The 27,303-nt window shown below is 44.1% G+C and overlaps 1 protein-coding gene across 1 annotated transcript in view; it reads right to left on the bottom strand.

Annotated features, from left to right (window-relative positions):
• Positions 1–27,303, bottom strand: part of LOC122792896 (zinc-binding protein A33-like) — a 486,444-nt gene that overhangs the window by 391,307 nt on the left and 67,834 nt on the right. The window lies entirely within an intron of this gene.

Raw genomic sequence — 27,303 nt, 5'->3', positions numbered from 1 at the left:
TAGGTAAATACTATGCAATTGGTCTAAAGACCATTACAAGCCTAGCCAGTAAACCATATTCAAAAGGATGGCACAGTGGTATACTGGTTTGCTTTGTCGCCTCACAACAAAAGGTTCTCTGGTTCGATTCTTAGCTGGGTGCCTTCTGTGCGGAGTCTGATTCGATTCTTGGCTGGGTGCCTTCTGTGCATATTCTGTATGTACTCCCTGCATTAGTGTGGGTTTCCTCCAGGTACTCTAGTTTCCTCCCACATTATAAAGACATGCGTCTGGAGCATTTCTCCCTGGGCCTCCACTGAAAATTGGCTCATTCCAAATCGGGCTTTCTCAGTAAAAAAATAAAAGTTCTTGCTTTCCCTATCTGTCAGTACCACTATAATATTTGGTCAGCATTCTCAGTCTACTCTGGTACATATCTACTTTTTCTGATGTTTCTTGAAATGCTTTCCTGGATTTATAAATCCCAAATTAGGAATTTTATTGGGATTAAAATAATTTACAAGTGTGGTTCTTAACATCTTCAGATTGCTCTGATGCATCTTCCCATGTGTTATATACAACATTCATTTGTTCACCACTCATGTGAGGTATCAAGAACTTTAGCTTTGCATCCCTAGTGGCATTAATTACAGTAACATAATTTCCAAATCTTTGCACTTTTCCTATTTGTGTGTGAAACAGAAAATGTTCATTGTGACAATTTGCTTAAAGTCTGAATATATTTATGGCAAACAGCCTACACTGTCACCAGTAATGTATGTCTTGAATAAATTTCCAGTGACATTGAACAGTCAAATCAAGAAAGATTTAAACTGGAGAACTTTATCAATAAGTTAATAGACCGAACCTACAGAATGGTCTAACAACAATATGATTGCTACTGTGAGGCTAGATATAATATATATTTGTATAGAGCCATGACATTTTATTAAAACTATGCAAAGAGAACACTACTCACTTCATATTTTTAAAGAACTGGTGTTTGCCATGACAGAAGTGTTTTTTTCCTGTGCTTTATATATTTATTTTATTTCACATTTGTTTTCCAGGATAGTCTGACTGGACAGCAAGTGTCCATTTTCAGAGGAGTCCTGGGAAGAAAAGTTCCAACACAAACAGAAAAAAAGCATGCAATTTACATTAACATGAGATAAAAAAATTGCACAAAACGTTAACATAGTATAAGAAAGTTACAAATTGCTTAGAATAGGTCAGAGCATAGATATAAAGTTTACAGGTGTTTGTCAGAATGTAAAGATATTTCAGTTAGTAGCATTGACTATTCCATTATTGGATAAAAAAATGACGTTTTATACAGAACGAACATAGCAGTTTGTAGCATTCACACTGATGGATCGATGAACAGATGACTATTTGTACAAGTATTTACAATAACTTACAGTGAGCACTGAGATGCACTCAAATGAGTGTTGTACAGTCTAAACAGCAATATAATACATTTGTATAGCAACCCTGACTGAGCAGGCGCCTGAGTTTTTAAAAGGTGTTCCTGTAGTAAAGTGTGGGTTTATGGTGGTTGGTTACAGTTGCATAGATGGTTGGAGTAGAGATATGATTTTAGGACAGTCTTAAAGAAGGATGTAGATTTTAAAAGTCTAAGGTCAGGAGAAGGGTTGTTCCGGGTCTTGGCAATTTCACGGGCAGAAAGAGATTCCCCTGAATTGTTTTTGCAAGAGATAGGGCAGGATTCACGAAGCCTCCGTGTAAGAGTTATAACTCATACACAGAGGCTGCAGTTAAACAGAGTGATGTCAGCATGCTTTGCATATTCATGAGAGCATGCTGAATCACACCTAAGGCTAACACGGTCCGTGTAAGACAGTAGGGGCGTGTCCATAGGCCGAGCCCTGTAAGCGGACACGCCCCCAGAAGAGGAAAAGTGCCCAAAGTAAACACCCATGACAGAGTCCACGGAAATGTGAATAAACAGAAAAAACCGGGGCTTGTCCAAACCAAATTTCCCTTTTAAATTGAAAAATTTCCAAACCAACCCATGGGTGGACATTTGGGCAAACCCATTTTAAGGGCCCGATGTTGGGGGCCATTTCCTTAAAAGGGCTATTTTCAAAAAAAAAGGTTTTTGTGTTTTTGGGTCCCCTTTTCCCACCACACATTTTTTTTTAAAACTGGAGTTTGCCATGACATATGTCATGGTTCGTATACTGTGCCCCCGTCTACCTCTCCCATAACAGTGATACCCAGGCTAACGCTACCACCTCCCATCCACTCATCAGGATTCCTCTTGGGGGGTGTCGATATGACTCTCTGGCTGACCTGTACCAGGAGTTTACTGAAGGGGGGGGCCCTTCTGTGTTATGGATCATTCTGTACAGCTTGTCCTATGTATGTCAGTGCTGGGGTTCAGGTCTCTCATGTGCATAGCTCACTGCCATTCAGATTGTACAAGGTGAAACATGTTCATTATTCCAGGTTGGACAGGGCCCATAAAAGGCACAGTTTTCCTGTAGCGGGGAAAGGGATGGGGGTGTGGGGCTGCAGTTTGTTTACTCAGGCAACACATGGCATCTGTTCATGCTCTTTGTCCCCCTGGTGGGTACTGTTGTGGACTTTACAGTTGATGGAGGTGTCTGCTGGGTAATCCCACAGGGGCTATTGTAGTCAGTAGCTGATGGAGGATGACTGCAGAGCCACAGTGAGTTCCCCTTATCTAATCTGCCAACCTTCATGTTTGGGTGGGTATATGGTACATGTTTCTGAAACACTACAGCCACATGTTTGCCCAAATGCAGGATATTATCACCTTTGTCCCAGGTCTCCCTTACATGTTAGGTACGTAATGGGTTCACAACTGTGTGGTAACTTGTCAGCACCTCCCGTATCTCCACGGTGCTTGTCTATACACAGTTCTGCAATTAGCTTGCTGACATGGCTATAGCACCAGTTGTCTGTTTGTAGGTGGCCCTTTTTAGAGTTGCTTGTGTCAGCTGGGGGGGATATTGGGTGTTTGTATCCTCTGCATACATGTTCAGTCACAGTCCTTCCATGTTGGCCTATACCTATGGGAAATATATACAGAATGGGGGGGGCCAGGACCAGGCCTTGTGGGATGCCACTCATATCTGCTTTGTAGTCTGACATGGATGCAGCATGTCTGACCATGTCAGTTCTGTCCTTGGTCTGGTTTGCAACCCCCCTATTGACATAGGGGTTATATTTAAGCTGGTGAACATATCCATACTGAACTCATGGTATTGTCTAGAAGCTTTGCGGTCCCAGCTGTGTGGACCACATTGCCCTCATCAATGACCTTAATGACTGTTCAAATGGGTCAAACATGTTTAGGGGGAGGTTTTGCAGTTACAAACACTGTGTAGGGTCCAGTATCAGTAGGTCCACAATACCCTTTTGTCGGGGACATACTGATCCTTTCCATAGCTGTGCAGAACAAGCTTGTCAGGATCCTGGGGTGGTAGTTTGGAGTATCCATTCAGGCAACACCTTTGTTGTGATGGACCACTGTTGTTGTACACTGCTCTTTGGGTACATATCCTGTGGTAAGGCTGACTTTGGGGAAGTAGTGTGATTTGGCATTCCATTATTCTTGGAGTCCATGTTGGCCTCAGCCCAGGACACCATCACATACCTTTGCTGCTGTGTGTTCTGCTTTGCAGATGATGGCTGTTACCTCAGCATCTGCAATGTCAGGGACCACAGTCTGCTGGGATAGTATTTTGCATGGGGGGGTGTTTGCACCTGCAGGTTGTATGTTGCAATATGTGTGTGTGTTTGGTATGTTGTTTGTAATATCTGTGTGATTCGAGCATATCTGTGGATCCCAACATGGTTCCTACCATCAGTTGGGTAAGCCTTGTGATTATCCTTAGTGTCCTGTACAATTTGTATCTTCATAGGTTCATGGGTTCATACTAGGCTATCCACCCTAGGCCATTAGTAAGCCTAGCCAGAGTGTGTGTGTCTTTTTCCACCCCTTTATGTTCAATTATGGCCATTTATGTTCTTCACTGTGCCTCTGTCTGGGTGACACAGTGAAAACCCCAGTATACATGTACATCATCCATCCACTTGGCAATATTCCTGTTGAGGGGTGTCAGTGAGGGGCTCTGCCTACCCTGGATTGGGATCCTGTTTCGGGGGTGGGAGCCTCTGGGTTATGTATCTGTCCCTCCAGCACATCCTTTTTTCATTATGTGTTGAGGTTTACATCTGTGACTCTCACAGCTCCAATGGCTTTGATTTCTGTGGTGGGGCATGTCCCTTACCCCCGTGTTGGGCATGGCCTTGTACAACAGACATACAATGCCTCTGTGTAGGCAGTGTGACTGCATCAGCTGGGGTGTCTACAGCCAGGCAGCATATGACATATATTTAACCCTTTATCCTTTGGTGGGGTAACTTTGAGGTTTTTCAACGCTGCAGGTGTCAGAAAGGTACATCCCATATGAGTCATTGTACTAGATTATGGGTCTGATAAGGAACAGTACAGGGCACAGTGACCTCTGTTGATGTGATGTGAATCCTTTCATGATAGGGTGTCCATATCGACAGTTTTCCCTAGCCACATTAGCATTGGGTATCACATGACGAATTAATGTCGACCTTCCTGTCCCTAGGTCTGATTACTCCTTGCATACCTGTGGTTTGACACCTATGGTGCCTGTGTTTTGTGTCCTGAGTATTTACAATTGGGACATTCATACTGTCAGTGTCAGGTGGAATTCTTGTGTGAGTGTGGTCTGTCGCGTACCAGACTGGCAGCAGTTTTGCAACTGATTATGTGCATAGGTGATCCACTGCTTTGTGCATTGTCAGTTACCTTAATATGGGTGTCTATTAACATATGGTCTCCCACTCCTTTGATGTTTGGGTGCAGGTGTTGGGGCCATAACACATGATATGTGGTATAACCCATAAGCCAGGTAATTGTGCTACCACTGGGCTTGCAGCAGGCTTCTGTCACTGGACAGACATCAACGTTCTCATATTAGGAAGTGCCTCAGGGCATGCATGTTGCAGTTTACATCTGGCATTGGTCAGCATTGCCACTGGCTCACACTTATGTTTTCTGGGTGGTGGGTCTTTTATTGCACTTGCCTACGCTCTGACTCTATGGGCTGACGGACTATCCAGTATCCAGGCGGCATGGTAACGGCTGACAGCCATCCTAGAACAACCGCTTTGTCATGCTTGCCATCTCAAGCAGATACATTGAACCCTCTTGGTGACGGCTGTAACTGCGGCTGTGGCTTTGACATTCTGTGTTTTGTACTGTGGCATCATTGCAAGGCGGTTGGATGCTGCACAGCCAAAATCGCTCCAGCCTGGGGTACATACTCAGAAGGACCATCCATCTCTTTGATGTTGATCAGGAAGTTACATCTGGGTAATTTACACCAACATTGGGTGCATCATATTTCTGCTTGCTTGGGTGACCTGCGTGCTTGTGTTATGTGGCATTTTGTGGCAGCCCTGCAAGCAGCCTACTCTACCTTTCCTTGACTTCAAAGTCTGGTGAGTGGGACGGCTATGTCTGCCTATACAGGCCACCTATGCGACTGTATCAGCATGTTGTTTCTCCTTCACAAAGCCTGTGACTGTTTGGCACGCACCAGCTGCGTGCTAATGGGTTGCATGTGCTATGTTTGAAAGATTTTGATTTAACGAGTCACTTTGGAGGCTTTGTTGGTGTGGTGTGTTTGTAATTAAGGCCTCCGAGAATATTTATCTGTCTTTATGTGTTTGGTTTTACAGTTGTGGTAGGTCTATGTGTGGGACTGGGTTTTACGTGTTGTATGTACCTTCTACTCCTCCTGACTAGTTTGACAGTACTGAGTTATTTAGGCTCACCCTCGTTTGGATCATGGATACCATCTATCACATATATTTGTATATTTATTGAGAGTGTTGTAGTTGTCTGATGACCTTGGTACTGGTCACATTACTCTGGATAGCAATTCTACTTGTTGTGGCTGGACTTGATGGATTGTGTGTGTGGGCATGTCTTGTTTGCCATACTGCTGAGTCAGTGATTACTTACCCTTTTATGTTTGCTCTATCATGTGATGACTTCCTCCATTCTCTTGCGTGGTTTGGTAATGGCTGGGCCAGCAGGACAGATGCCTAGGTGTGTAGCGTTATGTGTTTGTTATTGTTGTGATTCGCCTCCAAGCATTCCTGGCTGTGTTCATAGATGCCTGTATAACATGTTCTGTGGTGCCTCACATATTCTACTTACAGGGCCTTTTGTGGATTCAACATCGGTTTGAGGCTTAACCTATACTTTACATGTTTTTCACTGGCGTGCCCTGGCCGGGGACTGAGGTCAGGATGTATATCGAGTGTGATTACTCTGGTCTGGTCTTACCACCAGGGGTACACTTCTCATCTTGCCTCCAGTACACATGTTGCTGATCCCATCATCCAGTGCTTACCCCTCTTGTGGGAGTAGTACATTGTTCCTGGGCATTTTGGTTTTATGAGTCTGGGTAATTTTCCCTACTGTGTTGGTCTGGTACAATGCTACGGTGTATGTTTGGTATTTTCAGTCCGAAAAAACGTATAATGTGGTTTAGAGAGCGATATATTCATGTATTCCGACATGGGTCCGGGTGCTATGACTTCCTGGTAATGGACCGATAGTCTGCAGCCAGGCTATATGCAGGCAGTTTAGCCGGTATTTATTACCGCTCTTCCATGCCTATTTCTTGTTCTGAGAGCATAACGCAGGGGTGTGGTTATCTTGCTGTTTCTTGCTAGTCCGCCTCCTTTGTAGCTTGTTCCATGTTTTTGTATTTCATACAGCACAGTATGAGAGTGTGACCTGGTAGTGTTAAGTTGCCGGTGTGAGCTTTGCAGTTCTCTATTACAGGACTGGTATCCATTCTCCATACTGTGTGCGTTTACAATGCACATCTTGCTGTTATACATCTTCATCATTGGGTAACATTACATCTGAGTTCCTATCCTTGTAGAACCTATGGTGAGTTGTGTTTTGGGACACTATTCAGGGCTGGTGCGCCCAGCCTATGCAGTATCCATGGGGCATGGCATGATAAATGCATACCACTAACCAGTGGTGCATCATGTCAGCTCCGCATATCTTTAACCACAAACACATTGGCTCCTTTGACCCGGCTGCATTACTTCAGCCAGTTGTGCTTGATCATCCCTCATCATTTGTGGCTTCATGCTTGGTGAGGGTGGATACAAGTCTCAGAATGCTCAGGTGTGCGCCTAGTACATGGTGTTACATTGTAACACATAGCATTACATGCACTGGTGGTGCTGCAGGGCTGCCTCTGTCGGATGCATATTACGCCCTGTACATGTTTTGTGAGCAGGTCATGTCATTTAGGCATCATGTTATTATTTAACGTGCAAGTCCAGAGGTATCATTCCCAGGGTTCCTACTGAGCCAGTGTATGTGCTTTGTCGTTGCCTCTTCTTAAGGCCAGGGCATACTGGGCATGCCTCCTTCTGCCTACTGGGGCAGGCTCATGTTGTTCCTCACCTCTGAGTCGCGCTCTGCCAGCAGTGGCCTTGGCAATGTGGTGGGAGCTGTTTGGCCCGGCCCTGTCCCTGCTGCAGCTGTTTTTCACAAGATCATATTATGTAGCATAGCACATACTTGACAATTTGGTTATGTAGTTGGTGTGTACTGCAAGCTCCACAGATGTGTCCAGACACGGAACCCGTGACTTGAGCAGCTAAACTGCGGCTCCTGTTACATTCGTGTTTTGTCGTGTGCCTCACATTATGGCGTTCTGTTCCAGGTGTGTGTGCATTTCTGATGGTGTCATCAGCCACGGCTCCAGTGCATAACCTGCATCCCCACTAGGTGTCCGTGTGGGGTTCTCCTCGTAGCAAATGTCTTTTATTTTCAGCTTCGTCAAATGCCGAATGTGGGAATAGAGTGGTAACTCCCGGGGCGACGCTTTGCACATTGTGTGCCACAGGCATGCGCGACCTGGCAGTTGATGGAGAGCCCTTTCAGTTAATGTAGGCCCTACCCGCTCACGGCTGGTGCTTTGATGCATATGTGCGTGCACGGTCTACTGCACCCAGTACCTCCAGGGTATTCCACTATTTCTGGAAGAGATGCATGTGCTGGCCAGCTACTCCGCGGGTGGAGAAATGCCGATCTGCGGCGCGGCGGCATCTGCACAGGGGCGGTACGGTACCACCAGGCTGATGCCTGTGATATCCCCATCATATCGCCAGTTGGTCTCTGGAAGGTACCTGTTGCTGTTCTTAGGTAAAACACGCGGTTTCCACCAAGGATGGTTTCCTCTGTTAGTTCTGTGTGTGCAAACAATTATAAGACTCTGTCCACTCTAGCTCTGCTTCCAACTCCTTAACCCATGGTAGTGGCTACCAGTTTTGCCTCTTCATTCTCCTCACTGGGTTGTGTTTCATCTACGTGTCACCACCCTCAGCCAGTATTTCTCATTATGACAGCTATGGCATTCTTCCATTTCTGCTCTGAGTTCCCAGCTTTTCAGTTTTCACTTCAATTAAGCTTACTCCTGTCTTGCAGTGTCTCTTAAGGGAAACATCTGCACTACTGGCTTTCAGAGTTTTAAGTGCTGGGCTGGGCTGCTATTCTGCACCAATAGTGCCTGTTTCTAATTTGTTTCACCCTGCTAGCTGGCGGTGTCCTACCCAGCTTCCTATTAATTCTGTGCTTCCTTTTTCTCTCTGTTTCTGCTCTGGGGGGCAACGTGCATACCATCAGAAACATACTCCACGGTAAAAGCACACAGCGCATGTGCTGCAGTTGTATACTTATTTGGGTTAAAAGCAGCGCGTACCGTTACCGAGCACTGTTACCTCGCCAACAGCCTCCAGCCTTCCTCAGCCGCACCACGTGCGCACACCCGCGTGTTCGGCTTGTCTTTCCCAACAACCCGTACTCAGACTGCGCTTGCGCACACTGTCCTACTCGCTTCGCCAGTGCGCACCGTGCGCTGTAGAAACTTTGGTGTAATGTGTACCTTCATTTCTTGACTTTCCTGACTTATCTGATAGCACCTCTTATGATTGCCTGTATCGTAATACTGGCCTCCAATGAACGCATTTTGCAACTGCCATTCCCCCCTGCGTCACCTATCCTCCTACTCTGTCTCATATGTATCTCTTACACTACTCAGACTGCTCATTTGCTATGTGACTGTGAGATTCAATGTCAAACCCTCATTGTAAGTTGCCCTACTAATGCTTAGTTACATGTCATAGACTCAGCTTCCCCTTCATTACAGGCATGTGATACCTGGTCCCTGCGTGTCATTCCATGTGTGCATGAGAGCGGGTTGCTCTTTTATGTTTTCCTTTAGTATATTGTGGTGAGGGCTGTGCTGGGTTCATGTCGTGATCTTGAAAAAAATATATATAATTTATTATTTTGGCATCGGGTTTGTACCCAGCGCCACATATCGCCATTGGCATGTTTCCTGATCATATGCAACCTTTTTGGAGCTGACATGGCTCCGTTGTGATGCACAGAAATATTGCCAATTGTCAACTAAGTACATTTCTGCCTTTGATCTCCTACACGGACTGGTTTCTTGTTGGATCGCTAATATGCCTCATTTGCATACCTTCCCGGATTGATGAGGGTATTTAACGTATCCGCCAGTCTGGGTAAGCGTTTAATGGTCTCTTCTACGAACTTGGGCTGTTCCTGGATCGCTTGAGCTTGCATGTTGTTAGGTGTTGCGCTACCCTCCCGTGCAAACGCGTAATCTGCCAATATCTTCCGTTTATGGTTGTGTGTCATGTTGTCTGGTGCTGTCCAACTGCTTTGTGTGCGTTGTAGGATTATACTGTGTGCCTGCAGGGTTTGCATAGGATACTTTGCAGACTGATTGTCAACATCCTTTCATACTGACCTAACACTGTAGTACCGTGCCGATGCTGTACTGGTTCAGTCCTTCTCTACTGTGGTCGGACAGTATCCCTGGGCTTTGGTCCTATCACTTCTTGACATCTTCGCAGTGGGCACAACAGCCTGGATAGGGCTGAGTTGTGCCCCTCCAAAGCCATATTTTACATGTTTCAGATACAGACTACCCCCTAACTGAGCTCCGTCCAACATTGCTAGTGTATTCCACAACCATAGAGTGGTACATTGGCGAGGAACACTTCGATGGTAATGTTCCCAAGGGCCATTTCCCTGATGCTAGCCAGAGGTGTGTTTGTCCTCAGCACACATTGTAACTGAGTTTCCATATGACATATGTCATGGTTAGTATACCAGCTCCGGCTACCACTGACATAACAGTGATACTCCAGGGTTAGCCTACTCACCTCCCATCCACTCATCTGGTGATTCCTCTTGAGGAGCGCCTACAGTAGGTGACTCTCTGGCTGACAGCTGTACCAGGGGAGTTTACTGAAGAGCATGGGGTGCCTTCTGTGTTATGGATCATTCCAGCCAGCTTGTCCCTATGTATGTCAGTGCACTGGGGTTCAGGTCTCTCATGTGCATAGCTCACTGCCATTCAGATGCTGTACAAGGCTGCTTTGTGTTCATTCATTCAACAGGTTGACATGGCTTCATACATCGAGGCACAGCTTGCCTCCGTTAAGCTGGGAAGTATGGCAGTGTGTAGGGCTGCAGTTTGTTTAATCTAGGCAACACATGGCATCTGTTCATGTTCTTTGCTACTCCTGGTGAAGTACTGTTGTGGACTCTTTACCAGTTGATGAGGTTCGCTGTGGTATTTATCCCACAGGGCTATTGTAGTCAGTTGTGACGCTTGATGAAGGATGACTGCAGAGCCACAACCCAAGTTCACTCCCTTATCTACATCTGACTTAACCTTCTCATGATTGGGTGGGTATATGGTACATGTTTCTGCAAACACTAATGGCCACACAAGTATTACGGTCCAGTGCAGGATATTTTATCACCCAGTGTCCCCTGTGTCTCACATTACATGTTAGGTACGTGGGCTGGGTTAACACCTGTGTGGTAATTTTAGGCACTTACTGTATATCCACGGGTGGTTGTCTATACACAGTTCTTGCAATTAGCTTGCTGACATGGCTATAGCACCATTGTCTGTTTCTAGGTGGCCCCTTTGTGGGTTGCTTGTGTCAGCCCCTGGAGGTGATATGGCATTGGGCTGTTTGTACTCCTCTGCATACATGTTCCAGTCACAGTTCTTCCATGTTATTTCTATACCTATGGGACATATATAGCAGAACGGGGTGGGGGGCCAAGACCAGTCTTGTGGGATGCCACCTATATCCGCTGTCTGACTTGATGCATGCTGCCCACCATGTCGTTCTGTCCTTGGTCTGGTTTGCAACCCTCTACTGACATAGGGGTATATATTTAAGCTGCTGAACATATCCATACTGAACTCATACGGTATTGTCTAGGAAGCATAAAATGCAGGGGTCCAGCTACGCTTCTGGACCACATTGTTCCCCATCAATGAATCTTAATGACTGCTCAAAATGGGTCCTGGACATGTTTTAGGGGCAGGACGCTCTTCTGGCAGGCTTACTTATACAGCCACACTGTGTGTAGGGTCCAGGTGGTCAGTAGGTCCACAATAGCCTTTATGTCTATGGTACATACTGATCCTTTCCATAGCTGTGCAGACCAAGCTTGTTTCTGTGATCCTGGGGTGGATAGTTTGAGTATCCATTCAGGCAACACCTTTGTTGTGAAGGACCACTGTTGACTGTACACTGCTCTTTGGGTACATATCCCAGGTGAGGCTGACATTGGGCAGTAGTGATGATTTGGCATTCCATTTCTTCTTGGAGTCGCATGTGTTGGCCTCAGCCCCAGGACACCATCACCCATACCTTGCTGCTGTGTGTTCTGTTTGCAGATGATGGCTGTTGCCTCAGCATCCTGCCGCATCCTCAGAGGACCATCAGTCTGCTGAATAGATATTTTGCACCTCGGGTGGGGGGGCGTTTGCACTACACCTGTCAGGTTGTATGTTGGCAATATGTGTGTGTGTTTTGGTATGTTGTTTGTAATAATATCTGTGTGATTCAGAGCATATCCAGTGAGCATTTCCCAACATGGTTCCTACCATCCAGTTAGGGGACAGCCTTGTGATTATCCTTAGTGTCCTGTAATGCTTTGTATCTTCATAGGTTCATGGGTTCATACTAGGCTGAGTCCACCCTAGGGCATTATTAGTAAGTCTAGCCAGAGTGTGTTGGTGTGTCTTTCGCCACCCCTTGCTATGTGAAATTATGGCCATTTATGAAGTTTCACTTTACTGTGCCTCTGTCTGGTCGGTGACACATGTGAAGACCCCTAGTGCATACATGTACAGTCATCCATCCATCACTTCTGGCAATATTCCTGTTGAGGGGGTGTGTCAGTGAGGGCTCTGCCCTATTTACCAAATTAAGGATCCTGTTTCTGGAGTGTGGGGAGCCTCTGGGTTATGTATCTGTCCCCTCCAGCACATCTTTATTTCCATTATGTGTTGAGGCTTAGGACATCTGCAGACTCTCACAGCTCCAATGGTATTTCTACAGATTTTCTGTGGTGGAGCATGTCCATTACTCCTGTGTTGGACATGGCCTTGCAACAGACATACAATGCCTCTGTGTAGGCTCTAGTGTGTGAGCTCTGGCATTCAGCTGGGAATTAATCTTACAGCCAGGCAGCATATGACATATATTTGGACAATCTTTATCCTGTTGGTGGGGTACCTTTGAGGTCTTTCCCGAACTGCTGCAGGTGTCACGTGACGGGTACATCCCATATGAGTCATTGTACTAGATTATGGGTCTGATAAGAGGAACAGTACAGGGTACAAAAGACCTCTGGGTTGATGTAGATGTGAATCCTTTCATGATACGGTGTCCAGTATCGACAATCTTGCATAGCCACATTGGCCCATTGTGGGTGGCCACATGGACAGATTAATGTCATCCTGTGTCCCTCAGGCTGTCCCTGATTACTCCTTCATACATAATGGTTTACCACCTATGTGGTAATTCTTGTAGTATTACTGTGTCTGGTATTTCCAGGGACATTCATACTGTCCAGTGTCTTTGATGTTAGCTGAGGTGGGAGTTCCTGTGTGTGAGAGTGTGCAATTTCATGTAGCATGCTACAGACTGTACAGCAGTTTTGACTACAGTTATGGTGGGAATTACTATGGGTGGTCTCCGCTGCTTTGTGCATTGTCAGTTACCTGGCAATATGGGTGTCTGTGCTGCATATGGATACTCCCTCACCTTGATGTTTTGGTGCAGGTGTTGGGGCCATAACAAAATGATATGTGTGGCATAACCTAAAGGTCGTGCTGGTGTGTGTGCTATCACTAGGCTTGCAGCAGTAAGCCTCGCCTATGCTGCACAGAGGCATCAATGTTCTCCATACTGGGAAGGGCCTCAGGAGCATGTTGGGTTTTTATCTGGCATTGGTCAAAAGCATTACTCCTTATGTTTCTTACCACACTCTATGTTTTCTAGGGTGGTGGGTAGTCTTCTTCCAGCCTACCTCATGAGCTCTATGGAGTGCTTAAAGCCTTATCCAGTATCCAGACGCCACACGTGGTAACAAGGTTGCCAAGCCATCCCTGAAACAGCAGCATTGGCTTGTCAAAAGCGCGACATCTCAAGCAGACGAAAGACATTAGATCCTCTTGGACTGACACAGCTGTAACTGTGCCAGCTGTTAAACATGAGTCATTCTGTGTTTGTATCTGTGGCATCATTCTTGGTGAGGGTTGAGATGCTGCACACAGTTAGTGTCATACTCAGCCTCTGGGGTACATACAAAGAGGGACTTATCCATGTCTCTTTTGGATACCCTAGGGAGGTACATCTCGGTCAAATTCACACCAGCATGGAACCCATTGAGTGCATCATATTTCTGCTTGCTTTGGGGTGACTCCATGGGCTTGTGTTATGTGTCTGCATTTTGTGGCAGCAACATACAGGCAGCTTACTACTTACCCCTTTCCTTGTTCAGCTGGGCTGAGAGGGCAGTGGTGTAGTTCTGCCTATACAGACACCTATTACAACTGTATCATGGTGGCATGTTGTTTCTCCTTCTGGCCTGTGACTGTTTAAGCTTTACACCAGCTTTTATGTACTATCCATTGCATGTGCTATGTTTTAGTTGCTGTGGCTAAGCTTGTGGGTCTGCTTTGGAGGCTTCTAAGTTGGTGTGGTGTGTTTGTACTTAGGGCCTCTTGGGAATATTTGTCTGTGCTTAGTGTGATTTGGCTTCACAGCTGCGGTGCAGGTCCATGTGGTCTTGGGTTTTTATCGTGTGTGTGGATTACCTTCTCCCTCCTGGGACTAGCTTTTGGTACCAGTATTGAGTTGGTGGAGCTCAACCTCTGGGTTTGGATACATGGTTGCATCTATCACATATATTTGTATTTATTGGGGGAGGTTGTGGGTTGTCTGTACTCTGGGACTGGTGTCACACTGCTTGTTACCTCCTGGATTCACAGATTCTCACTTGTTGTGGCTGGACTATAGTGGATTATGTATGTGTGGACATATTTTATTGCCATACTACTGGTCAGTGATTACTTCCCCTTTTTATGCTCTTGCTATCCATCATGTAGTAGCTTCCTCACATTCTCTTTTTGCATGGTTTGGTACGTATGGCTGGAGTCCAGCATGCCAGATGCCTGCTATGTATGGTGCATTGTGTGTTGTTGTTATTTGTGATTGCACCATCCCTGCTATCTCTGGCTGTGTTCATGGAATGCCTGTATAACATGTTCTGTGGTGTGTCCTATATTCTGCACTTGCACAGGGCTTTGGTGGGATTCCACATCTGGCTTTGGAGGGCTGCAACCTATGCTTTACACATGTTTCTTTCACTGTGGTTTTTCTGGCCAGGGACTGTGGTCAGGATGTGTATATCCAGTGTGATTACTCTATGGTCCTGGTCTTACCTGTGCGAGATACACTTCCCATCTCTTGCCATCCAGTACACCCATGTTGCTGGATTATCACATCCAGTATGCTTACCCCTCTTGTGGGAGATGGTACATTGTTCCCTGCTGGGCATTTTGGTTTTATGGATTCTGCAATTTTCTCCTACTGTGTTGGTGCTAGTATAATGCTCCCAGTGTATGTCTGGGTATTTTTCAGTCAAGCAATATAATGTGGTTTGGGGTTTGCCATCATATTCCATGTATTCCACATAGGCCAGGTGCACCTTTTCCTGGTATTAGACAGTAGTTTGCAGCAGGCTATATACTGGGAGGTATGGGTTTTAGCCATTGGTATTTGACCATGGCTAATCCATGCTGCTTCTTGTTGTGGTACCAACATGGGGTGTGGTTATCCTTGCCATTTCTCTTGCTAGTCACCCTCCTTTTGTAGCTTGTTCCATGTTTTGCAGCTGTACAGTTACAGTATGAGGTGTGACCTGGTAGTGTTAGGGTGCTGATGTGAGCCTTGACCCAGTTCTCTATTACAGGACTGGTATCTTACATTTTCATACTGTAAAAGCAAGCCGTTAACGCACTGCAATACATCTTGCTGTTTTATACATCTGTCATTGGGTAGCATTACATCTAGGTTCCTATCATCCCTTTGTAGTAGAACCTAACGCGAAGGTGGGTTTGTGTTTTGAGACTTACCTATTCAGGGCATGCTGTGGGTACTGTGACAGCCTTTGCCAGTATCCATGGGGCATGCGGCATGATAGGTGCACGCCACCCTAAAGCAGGTGGTGCATCTGTGTCAAGCTCAAGCATGTCTTCCCAGCCTGAAACACATTGGCTCACCCCTTTGACTAACTGCCGACTACTCTCAGCCAGTTGCACTTCTGGATCATCCCATCGTCATTTTGTGGCTTCATGCTTGGTGAGGGTGGATGTTAGTCAGGGTCCTCAGGTGCCCGCATATAGTACATGGTGTTACATTACTTTAACACATAGCATTTCATGCCTTCAGGTCAGGTGCTGCACAGGGAGCCACTCTCTGTCGGATGCTGCCAGATTAGCCACTCCCCTGTACATGTTTCTGGTGAGCAGGTCATGTCATTTTAGGCATCCATGTTATTATTTGAGTGAGTCAGAGGGGGGTATCATTCCCAGGGTTCCTATTTCTGAGCCAGTGGGCTGAGCATTAGTGCGTTGCCTCTTTTGCTACAAGGCCAGAGGCATACTGGGCATGCCTCCTTCTGCCTACTGGGGCAGTAGCTGGCTCAGGTTGTTCCTCCCTCCCGGTGTCACGCTTCTGCCTGTGATGGCTCTTGGTAGCAATGGTGGGGGAGCTGTTTGGCCCGGCCCTATGCTGGTCCTGCTGCAGCTGTTTTTCGCCAAGTAAGATCATATTATGTAGCATATAGCACATACCATGACAATTTGGGTACATGTAGTTGGTGTGTACTGCAAGGCTCCACCAGATGTGTCCAGACACCTGAACCACGGACTTGAGCAAAGCCCAAACACACGCCCATTACATTACGCATTGTCCAGCGTGGCCTCATTACATGGTGTTCCTGTTCAGGTGTGTGTGCTCTGATGGGTGTCATCAGCCACGGCTCCATAGTGCATAACCCGCATCGCCCCACTAGGTGTCCATGTGGGATGTCCCCATTGGCAAATGTCTGGTACAGCTGCCAAATGCCAGATGTGGGAACTGTGGTAACTCCCAGGGGCAGCCAGCACACATATCTGCCATTATTATGCTCTGGGCATCACACAATTTACTCTGGCAGTTGATGGAGGAGCCCTTTATGCCAATGCATAGGCGCCCTGTACTCCCGCTCACCGGCTGGTGCTTTGATGCGAGTAAAAGGCGTGCGAGGCTATGCACCCAGTACCTCAGGTATTCACGCCATTTGCTGAAGAGACGATATTGCTGGCCAATCCTCACGGGCATTGGGAAATATACGTCGATCACCGACATGTAAAGCTGACATGGCATCCAGGAACTGGTGCAGTACCCTGGAGGCTGATGCCTGTGATATCCCTCTGCATCATATCAAGCCAGTTGGTCTCTGGAAGGTACCTGTTGCTAGTATTCTTTAGGCCAACATACATACCTTGGTTTCCACTGGGATGGGGTTCCCCTCTGTTGGTTCAGTGTGTAGAGGGCGTGGCCTGCACAGCTCGGCTCTAACAATTTGCTGCAGGAGCTCTCTGTCCACTCCTATAGCGCTTCTACATCTCCAGCTCATGTGCAACCCGTGCTGGTAGGTGACCCTGGGCCTGTAACTCTTCTCCTGCCTCCCTCACTGTGGGTGATGTCTGGCACCATCTGGTAACTGTCACTCACTCCTCAGCAAGTCATTTCTATGTTCTTATTATGACAGCTATGGCAGCCCCTAAATATTTCTGTCTTTCCCTGAGTTCAGCTTTTTCTATGGGTTTTCACTTCTATTAGCTTACTTCTCCTGTCTTGCAGTGTCTCTGGAAGGGAAACATCCTGCACTACTGTTTGCAGAGTTTTAAGTGCTGGGCTGGGCTACTATTCTGCCTGTGTAATTGCTCGCTTCTTCAATTGTTTTCACCCTGGCTATGGCTTCAGCAGTTATCCCTAAGCTAGCTTCCTATTAATTCTGTTGCTTCACCTCTCTGTTTCCTCAGGGGGAGTAACGTGCATACTATCAGTAAACACGCCACAGTGGCTTACATTAACGCGGCACACGCAAGCTTTACACGGTTCAGAATCTACCTTATTCGTAAAGGTTAAAAACGCCGTACGGTACACCTCACAAGCAAACACCAAAGTTAAGCATCGCCTGCCAACAGCCCTCCAACATACTCCAGCCTGCTCCTACACCGCCAAGCATTACCCGGCAGCAAACTGCAGTGTTACACATCTCACAACATGCTCCCCACATGCTCAGGCCTGCCGTTTTTATTATCACGCACGCGACACTGCCCTTAATACTTCATAGGCCATGGCACACATGCATTACGCTACATGCACGCTTCAGCAAGAAACTTTGGTGTAAGTAAACAAAGTGCGGCACCTTCCATTTCCTGACTTTCCATGATTCTCTATCTAGTGGCACACCTTCTTTCCCGGTGATCTTGTGCCTTGGTCATCTGTCATGTTACACTGGCCTCCCAATGAACTGTATTTCTTTCTACCATTCCCCCTGTGATGTCTGGCCTATCTCCTACTTCCTATTCCTCCCTTATGTATCTCCTATACACTACTCAGACTGAAGCTCATTTGCTATGTGACTGTGGAGATCTCAGTATCCTAACCCTCATTTGGCTGTGACGATTGCCTACTAATGCTTAGGTTACATGTCTTAGACTCAGCTTTCCCCTTAGCAAACTACACTACACGGTGGCTATGTTGTTTTTGGTCTGCTGGTCCCTGCATTGTCATCTCCATGTAGCTGGCACGAAACCCACATTTGTGGGTTTCATAACCTTCATTTTCATAGCGATACAGCGAGCCTATGCTTAAAAGGGCTGGCGCTTGGGTTTAAACATTATCGGGCGATCACCGAAAAAAAAATTATATTTTTATTATTTTGGCATCATGTTATATTGCCAATGGCCACATTATTTGGCCATTGGCATGCTGCCTGAGTCATATGCACCCTTTTTAAGCTTCGAGCCATGGCCTGCCAGTTAATCTTCAGTATGAGAAACGTATCCTCAGTTGTCGCAACTGAGTACATACTTCTGCAGCTAAAACGTCTCTTTCACGACTGAGTTTCTGCTTTCGCGGATCGCTAATATACCTCATTTGTGCATACCTTTCGGGCTGCAAGTGAGGTATTTAGCATGTCTGACGCTTATGTCCGTGTAAGAGACGCTTTTAGCTGGTCTCTTTGCTTAACGAGCTTCAGGGCTGTTCCTGGATCGCGAGGCTTGCATGGAGTGTTGCACGTCTCTTACACTCCGTGCAAGCCTTTGTGAATCCTGCCCATAGTTTCAATTAAGGCTTTGTTGCTGGAGACTAGATGTCTGTTAGGATGGTGGAAGTTAAGGAGGTCGTTCAGGGCAGGGTTTTTTTCAGGGTAGTACAATATTTGGTGGGCTAAGTTGAGTTCGTGATATGTTAGTAGGTTGAGGAACTGTAGCCAATGTAGGGTTTGTAGGGCATGGCAATGGTGGGAACGTGACTTGGCATTAGCAGCGAATCTGGTGATTTTGTTGTAGAAGGTGGAGAGTTTATTTGAGTTGGTTTTATTTAGCTTTGTTAGTGAGGGAGAGGCATATAGCAGTGTGGATAGAAGGTGAGTTCTAGCTATGGCCACATGAGATTCTGAGTAAGGTACTTTTTGCATCCGTGGAGGGAGCCAAGTTTTTTGTGGACTTTAGAGATGGTTGTTGAAATGTGCTTGTTAAATTTGAATTGTTGGTCAATGGTAACTAAAAGGAGTTTTGCCTCAGAGACTGGGGTGATTTGGGTGTTGTTGGTGGAAAATATGGAAGAGGAGAGGTCAGCAGGTTTCGATGGGTGGAACAGCATGAGATGGGTTTTTCGGGGAGGTTAAGTATAAGTTGTGAGTTACTGAGCAAGCTCTCAATTTCAGTGAAGGCTAGTTGGGCTTTTTGTTGAAGAAGTTGGATGTTAGGTGCAGAGCATATGAGGGTTGTGTCATCAGCGTATTGGACTATATCGGCTTTTGTGGTAGCTAGGTGGAGTTGATTGGTGAAGATATTAAAGAGCATTGGGTCGAGGATAGAACCTTGGGGTACACCTAGGGTGACTGGGAGTGGGGGGGTTAGGGATTTGATCCATTTGACAGACTGGTGTTGGTTGTCTAGGTAGCTTTTGAACCAGTGCAGAGTGGGGGTGTCGAAGTTAAGGACAGAGAGACAGGTTAGAAGTTTTTGTGAGATACAATTTCAAATGCCTTGGATAAATCAAGAAAGGTGGTGGACACTAGTTTACCTTGGTTCCTATACGAGCTTATATTGTTGGTGAATCTGAGTAGGGAGGTGGAGGTACTGTGGGATGGGCGGAAGCCATGTTGGGTTGGGGAGAAAAGGTTATTGGAGAGGAGGTGAGAGAGTATTTGGTGATGTATACATCTCTCTAGAATCTTTAACAGGGGTGAAAGAATTGCTATTGGGTGATAGACAGTTCATAAGAGGGGCCACCTTTGTGAAGGGGAATAATAAAATAGGCTTTCCACAAGGTTGGCACGGTGAGTTCGGTAATGGACTGTTAATTAGTAATGAAATAGGATAGGCTATGACTGTGGATGATGCAAACCAAAGGTTTTTGCAAATAAGGCTTCATATGTAAAGGTCCAAAGTGTTTACTTTTACTTTTCAGCTGGGAAGATGCAGATTGCCAAGATTTCCATTTATTTTATCACCACCCAAAGTGTTTCAGAAAGCCATTGCATAGATCATCAAGGTGATTAATGGTGTTGTTAATACAACTGATGGTCCACTAATATGAGTTCAGACCTGAGATGAGTATGATATGAAACTGAATTAGTGAAAGAACTTATTAAAAATAACATCAAGCTGAATAAAAGTAAAAGAAAGGTTTGAGGTACATAAGTATGTCAATATCTAAAGGCTTAAAACCAGACACTGAAAAAGTCAGAGCAGTAATTCAAATGCCTCCTCCAGAGGGCAAGTAAGTCCTTATGAGATTTCTTGTAGTAGTGTAGCATTTTCCTAGGTTTACCCTGAACTTGCTCAATGTGAGGTTGCCATTAAGAAATTACTTGTACCTGATGTGGAAATTTACTGGAGTACAGGACAAGAAGCATTTCTAAAATGTTTAAACAGTTGGCACTTGAAGTATCTGGACTGAATAATCTGATGTGAACAAGTTAGTCACATCAAATATAACAACCAGAAGGGAGTTAGTGCAATGATTCTGCAAGAAGGTAAATTAAATGCTTATTGGCCCAGTTTGTTTGCAGAACACCTGAGAAAGTATGTTGAGATATTTTATAAACTGTGCCTTAAATATGCTCAGATGTTTTGACAGTTATTAGAGAAAGAAATCTGAACTACTATGCATCAGATGTTCTGTCAATTACAAGAAAAAAAGTACAACCTTTCATAGGGGCAGTGAGCATTGAAATTTTCCCCAGATAAAATATTTATTTCTTACACAGTAGCTGCATACTGGGGTAATACTATTTCAAGACATCTTGCACCATATTTTAGTATTTTTTCTTAAATTGTTTTACTTTGTATCTTGTTTGCTACAGTCAGTAGAAAATTTGGAAATACTATTCTATCCTACATTAAAACCAAAACCATGGAGAAGGGACTGGTGATGCAGAGTTTATTATACACAATCAGGCGGTATGACAAAAAGCCAGAATGTATTACAGGAGTTAAAGGGATTACTCCTCATTCTAATAGCAGCAATACATCCTAGCATCTCCCTCTGTGCTGAGAAGAAAGCATGGTGCAATGCTTAGTATGCTGGGTCCAGAAGAATAGTGTGCTTCCACATACCTAACATTTTTAGACAGACTGCATGAGCATCCCTTGGCAGGCTTGCTCTCACAGACTCCTGAAAGAGCTTGTTGACTGTAGCCAGCCATTCATGGCAATAGAGTGCACTTGTAATGGATTTCACCGTCAACTCATTCCCCAGTGACAAAATAACCTGGGCAATGGCTATTCAGTTATTTGCCAGGGCTGGATTCTCCAGCTGTTGGGCCATAGTCCAGTCCCAGTCATCTTAGGTGAAGTCAAGGCTCCATCCCCTATATAGCAACCTCAAGAGCTGCCATCAAACATAATCGTTATGTAGGACTACCTCCATCAGTTTTAATCCCGGAGGACCCACAGATGAACTGCTGTTTTATAAAGTGGAAAATGTGTTCATAATATAGTTCCCTATCGGGTCTCCAGCATCACCAAGCTATGTGAAATATTAATTATAAAAGCAATGTCTATAATGTCACATCATACACAGGAACATGTCACACAGTCTGATTAAAATCCCATTTAAATGGCTAAACATTCACTATTATATATATTTTAAGTTGGTGACACAACCTTCTTTGCATAAAGCTGTTATTTATCCATACAAACAGTGGACTTCTGTTCACACCTTCATTGATATCTCCGTTCTGCTTCTGCTCAATATTTTAGAAAGGGATTTGTAGAAGTGCGAGGGCATATATATATGACCGGGAGACCTGAGGTATATTATTTAATACTGTCAGTACATTCTATCTGAAAGAAAACTGGCAAAATATGTGACAGCCTTATTTTCAATTTGTATATATTTTTTTATTTGTTGATACAGTGTAGCTCAAACCACATTGCCTGCCTTAGCACAAGACGTGAAAATGTTCTTTATCCTAGATATAAATTGATATATGTCAATTTTGGGTAACATTCTTGGGAACAAACTAAGCATTATAAATGACCGTGCTGAGCTTATGGTTTAGCATTCTTGATATAATATTCATACAGTCCACTATGGTTGCACAATACAATTAACACATAATACATTAACAAAACACAAAGTGTGATGCTAATCTAACTTTGGGAATACATATCAGTGGCAAGATGGAAATTATGGGTTTTAAGGACCCTTCAAATCCAACCAGTTATACAGGTGAATTTATAAATGGCCACTGGGCACACAAGGTTCCAGAAGCTATTAACTGGAAAGATAGATTACAAAGACCTGAGCAATCAGGCTTCGAATATTGAGAACTTCCAGAAATTCGTAGAGTGGCAAAATATCACTGGCTATGGGCCTTGGACCAGCCAGAGGTACCACAAGATGTTTCAGGATGAAGGTACCAGATCATATGGCAGAGCTAGATTCACTAACATCAGAACTTTAAAGGCAATCTGTAACAAACTGGTACCTGTAAATGCAGACTCCAAAGAGCTGGAGTAATATGTTAGCAGTAAGAATTGGCGCGGTTAGTATCTGGACTGTAGAAATTCCCTATACTAGTTAAGCATGTGGTCTAGTTCTGGAGTTAGAAAGTCCCGGGTGAGGGGAAATTCTACAGTAGTCCCATTCATGAAGACACCAAACCATACTATTAATATTTAAACAGGTGGATGGGTAGAAAAGGTTCTCCATTTTATGCTATATTGCCTGAGGCCACACCCCTGACCACAGCTGATATACTTCTGTCCTTTAGTCTTGGTCTGTCATCACAGACAACCCTTGAGATCATGCACCTCTTTAAACATTCCCTGGCAAAATCAAGCATCTGTTGACCTAATAAATAATAACACAATCTGCTGGTCACACAGAGTTCCCCAATGTGTCAAGAATGCTTATTGCTATTAAATCTTAATACATTTTTGCATCATCACTACATGAAAATAAATATATAATCCTCTCCACACATTTTCCAGAAAAAATAAGTGCAATGGAGAGCAAGCAGGGATAAAATTTAAACGCTGTGCAACTCTGGAAAACCACAGGAATGACAAGAGGGAAGAATTAAAACAAAAGCACTACCTTCTGAGCACATGTCTGAAAGATACAATGTAAATGAGTCAAGGATCTACTTTAGAACAAAGTGGCTCTATGTTGTTTCTTATCACCAGTGAAATATCATTTCGTCCACCCTACTCCCACAGTATCTCACAGCTGAACCTTACATCAGCCAGTAGCTTACTAGTGGGCTGTTTCTATCAGGTCATTGCTGGTGACTTCTTTCAGGGACGGCTGGCCACCTTTCATTTGTTCTTTTTTCTTTTCATTTCATTATATTTATTGTACACTTGACATTTCGTAGGATACTTTGTTTACAGGATCTCAAGTTGCAATAAAACAGGAGCCAATAATATTAAAGCTACAGTTCTGCAACAATAAGATGATATAATAAAATATCTAAATAAAACACATTTAGAAGACAAAAAGTTCAGGACTAAATTATTGAGGTGAGTTGTGGACCAATCTGGTTATTCAAAAGCAATGGATTTACCCAGATAACCTTTCATAGGGGCAGTGAGCATTGAAATTTTCCCCAGATAAAATATTTATTTCTTACACAGTAGCTGCATACTGGGGTAATACTATTTCAAGACATCTTGCACCATATTTTAGTATTTTTTCTTAAATTGTTTTACTTTGTGTCTTGTTTGCTACAGTCAGTAGAAAATTTGGAAATAATATTCTATCCTACATTAAAACCAAAACCATAGAGAAGGGACTGGTGATGTAGAGTTTATTATACATAATCAGACGGTATGACAAAAAGCCAGAATGTATTACAGGAGTTAAAGGGATTACTCCTCATTCTAATAGCAGCAATACATCCTAGCATCTCCCTCTGTGCTGAGAAGAAAGCATGGTGCAATGCTTAGTATGCTGGGTCCAGAAGAATAGTGTGCTTCCACATACCTAAGATTTTTAGACAGACTGCATGAGCATCCCTTGGCAGGCTTTCTCTCACAGACTCCTGTTGCTTTTGTTGACTGTAGCCAGCCATTCATAATAGAGTGCACTTGTAATGGATTTCCACCAACTCATTCCCCAGGACAAATAACCTGGCAATGGCTATTCAGTTACATATTTGCTAGGCTGGATTCTCCAGCTGTTGGGCCATAGTCCAGTCCCAGTCATCTTAGGTGAAGTCAAGGCTCCATCCCCCTATAGCAACCAGCTGCCATCAAAACATAATGTTAAGTGTAGGACTACCTCCATCAGTTTTAATCCCGGAGGACCTACAGATGAACTGCTTATAAAGTGGAAAATGTGTTCATAATATAGTTCTATGGGTCTCTAGCACTGCGTTATGTGAACATTAATTATAAAAGCAATGTTTATAATGTCACATCATACACAGGAAATGCTTCACACAGTCTGATAAAATCCCATTTAAATGGCTAAACATTCACTGTTATATATTTTTAAGTTGGTGACACAACTTTTGCATAAAGCTGTTATTTATCCATACAAACAGTGGGACTTCGTTGTTCACACTTTCATTGACATCTCCTGTTCTGCTCAATATTTTTAGAAAGGGATTTCAGTAGAAGTGAGGGCATATATAACCGGAGACCTGAGGTATATTATTTTACTGTCAGTACATTTTGTCTGAAAGAAAACTGGCAAAATATGTGACAGCCTTATTTTCAATTTGTATATATTTTTTTATTTGTTGATACAGTGTAGCTCAAACCACATTGCCTGCCTTACCACAAGACTTGAAAATGTTCTTTATCCTAGATATAAATTGATATATGTCAATTTTGCAACATTCTGGGGAACAAACTAAGCATTATAAATGACCGTGCTGAGCTTATGGTTTAGCATTCTTGATATAATATTCATACAGTCCACTATGATTGCACAATACAATTAACACATAATACATTAACAAAACACAAAGTGTGATGCTATTCTAACTTTGGGAATACATATCAGTGGCAAGATGGAAATTATGGGTTTTAAGGGACCCTTCAAATCCAACCAGTTATACAGGACTTCTATAGCCACTGGCACACAAGGTTCCAGAAGTATATTAACTGGAAAGATAGATTACAAAGACCTGAGCAATCAGGTTGAATATTGAGAACTTCCAGAAATTCTAGAGTGGCAAAATACAGGGCCTTGGCCAGTTTGTGAGGTACCACAAGATGTTTCAGGATGAAGGTACCAGATCATACAGAGCTAGATTCACTAACATCAGAACTTTAAAGGCAATCTGTAACAAACTGGTACCTAATGCAGACTCCAAAGAACTGGAGTAATATGTTAGCAGTAAGAATTGGCGGTTAGTATCTGGACTGTAGAATTCTATACTAGTTACATGTGGTCTAGTTCTGAGTTAGAAAGTCCCGGGTGAGGGGAATTACAGTAGTCCGACCATGAAGACACCAAACCATACTATTATCACAAACAGGTGGCTGGGTAGAAAAAGGTTCTCGATTTATGTTATATTGCTCAGAAGATAACATGATGCCCTGACCACAGCTGATACTTGGTCCTTTAGTCTTGGTCTGTCATCACAGACAACTCTGAGATCATGCACCTCTTAAACATTCCTGGCAAAATCAAGATCTGTTGACCCAATAAATAATAACACAATTCAAGGTCACACAGTCTGAGTTCCCCAATGTGTCAAGAAATGCCATTGCCACAATCTTAAATGTACATTTTTGCATCATCACCATGAAAATAACATATAATCCTCTCCAATGAATAACATTTTCCAGAAAAAGCAAGTGCATGGAGAGCAGCAGGGATAAAAATTAAACGCTGTGCAACTCTGGAAACCACAGGAAATGAAGAGGAAGAATTAAAACAAAGCACTACCTTCTGAGCATGTCTGAAAGATACAGGTAAATGAGTCAAGGACTACCAGAAATTCAAAGGGTCTATGTTGGCTTATCACCAGTGAAAACATTTGTCAACTGACTCTACTCCCACAGTATCTCACAGCTGAACTTCTACATCAGCCAGTTTTACTAGTGGCTGTTTCATCAACATTGCTGGTGACTTCTACTGGTGTGGACGGCTGGCCACCTTTCATTTTTTCTTTTTTTTTCTTTTCTTTTCACATTTCATTATATTTATTGTACACTTGACATTTCTGTAGGGATACCTTGTTTACAGGGATTCAAGTTGCAATAAAACAGGATAATAATATTACAAAGCACAGTTTGCTACAATAAGATGATGTAATAAAATATCTAAATAAACATTTAGAAGACAAAAAGTTCAGACTAAATTATTGAGGTGAGTTGGACCAATCTGGTTATTCAAAAGCAATGGATTTAGGATGGAATTCAGAACGGGGTTACCACAAGTAGGAAATCTTACTATTAGTGGCCAACCCCACACAGTAACCCTTTCTGCTTCAGAGACCAACATACCTCAGTGATTTTCCACAAGCAGGAGCATCATTGCAAGGGTGGTCCTGCCGGCTGTGCTACATGGTAATGAGGTAATCTGGGGAAGCGGCTAATGCTAATTAGTCATATGTACTCTCACCCAGAAATGCCTATGGGTATTGATTTATGCCATTTGGTTGAGTAAATTACCAAGGTCAGCCAAAAGATTTAACTCAAGCAAAAGGCAGCAGTCACACACTGAAGTTAATCAAAGAAGCCATGCTGCAGGTAAGTGCAGCAAAGTTCAGTGCAAACATAGGGGTGGGAGGTGTGAGTGCATGTACATTTACGTGGCAGTGTGTGTGCATGTCATGTCTGTAGGAGTATGAATGTAGTCAGATGACTCTGTGTGTGTGTGTGTGTGTGTGTGTGTGTGTCTGCATACACACATGTCTGTGTCAGTTTGTGCATGTGTCCATGAGTCTAATCAAGTGTGAGAGGTGATGTTATGGGGATGTATGTATATGTGTGAATGACTATGGGTGTCTGTGTGTATGTAAATGTCTGACTGTATGTGGGTGTGAGCATGGGGGAGTACCTGTCCCAAAGCAATGCATGGGCTACC

The sequence above is a fragment of the Protopterus annectens genome, chromosome 2.part0 (assembly GCF_019279795.1).
Source record: "Protopterus annectens isolate FY-2018-M chromosome 2.part0, PAN1.0, whole genome shotgun sequence".
In the NCBI taxonomy this organism is placed as follows: Eukaryota; Metazoa; Chordata; order Ceratodontiformes; family Protopteridae; genus Protopterus; species Protopterus annectens.
This window is presented reverse-complemented; position numbering and strand designations above follow the sequence as displayed.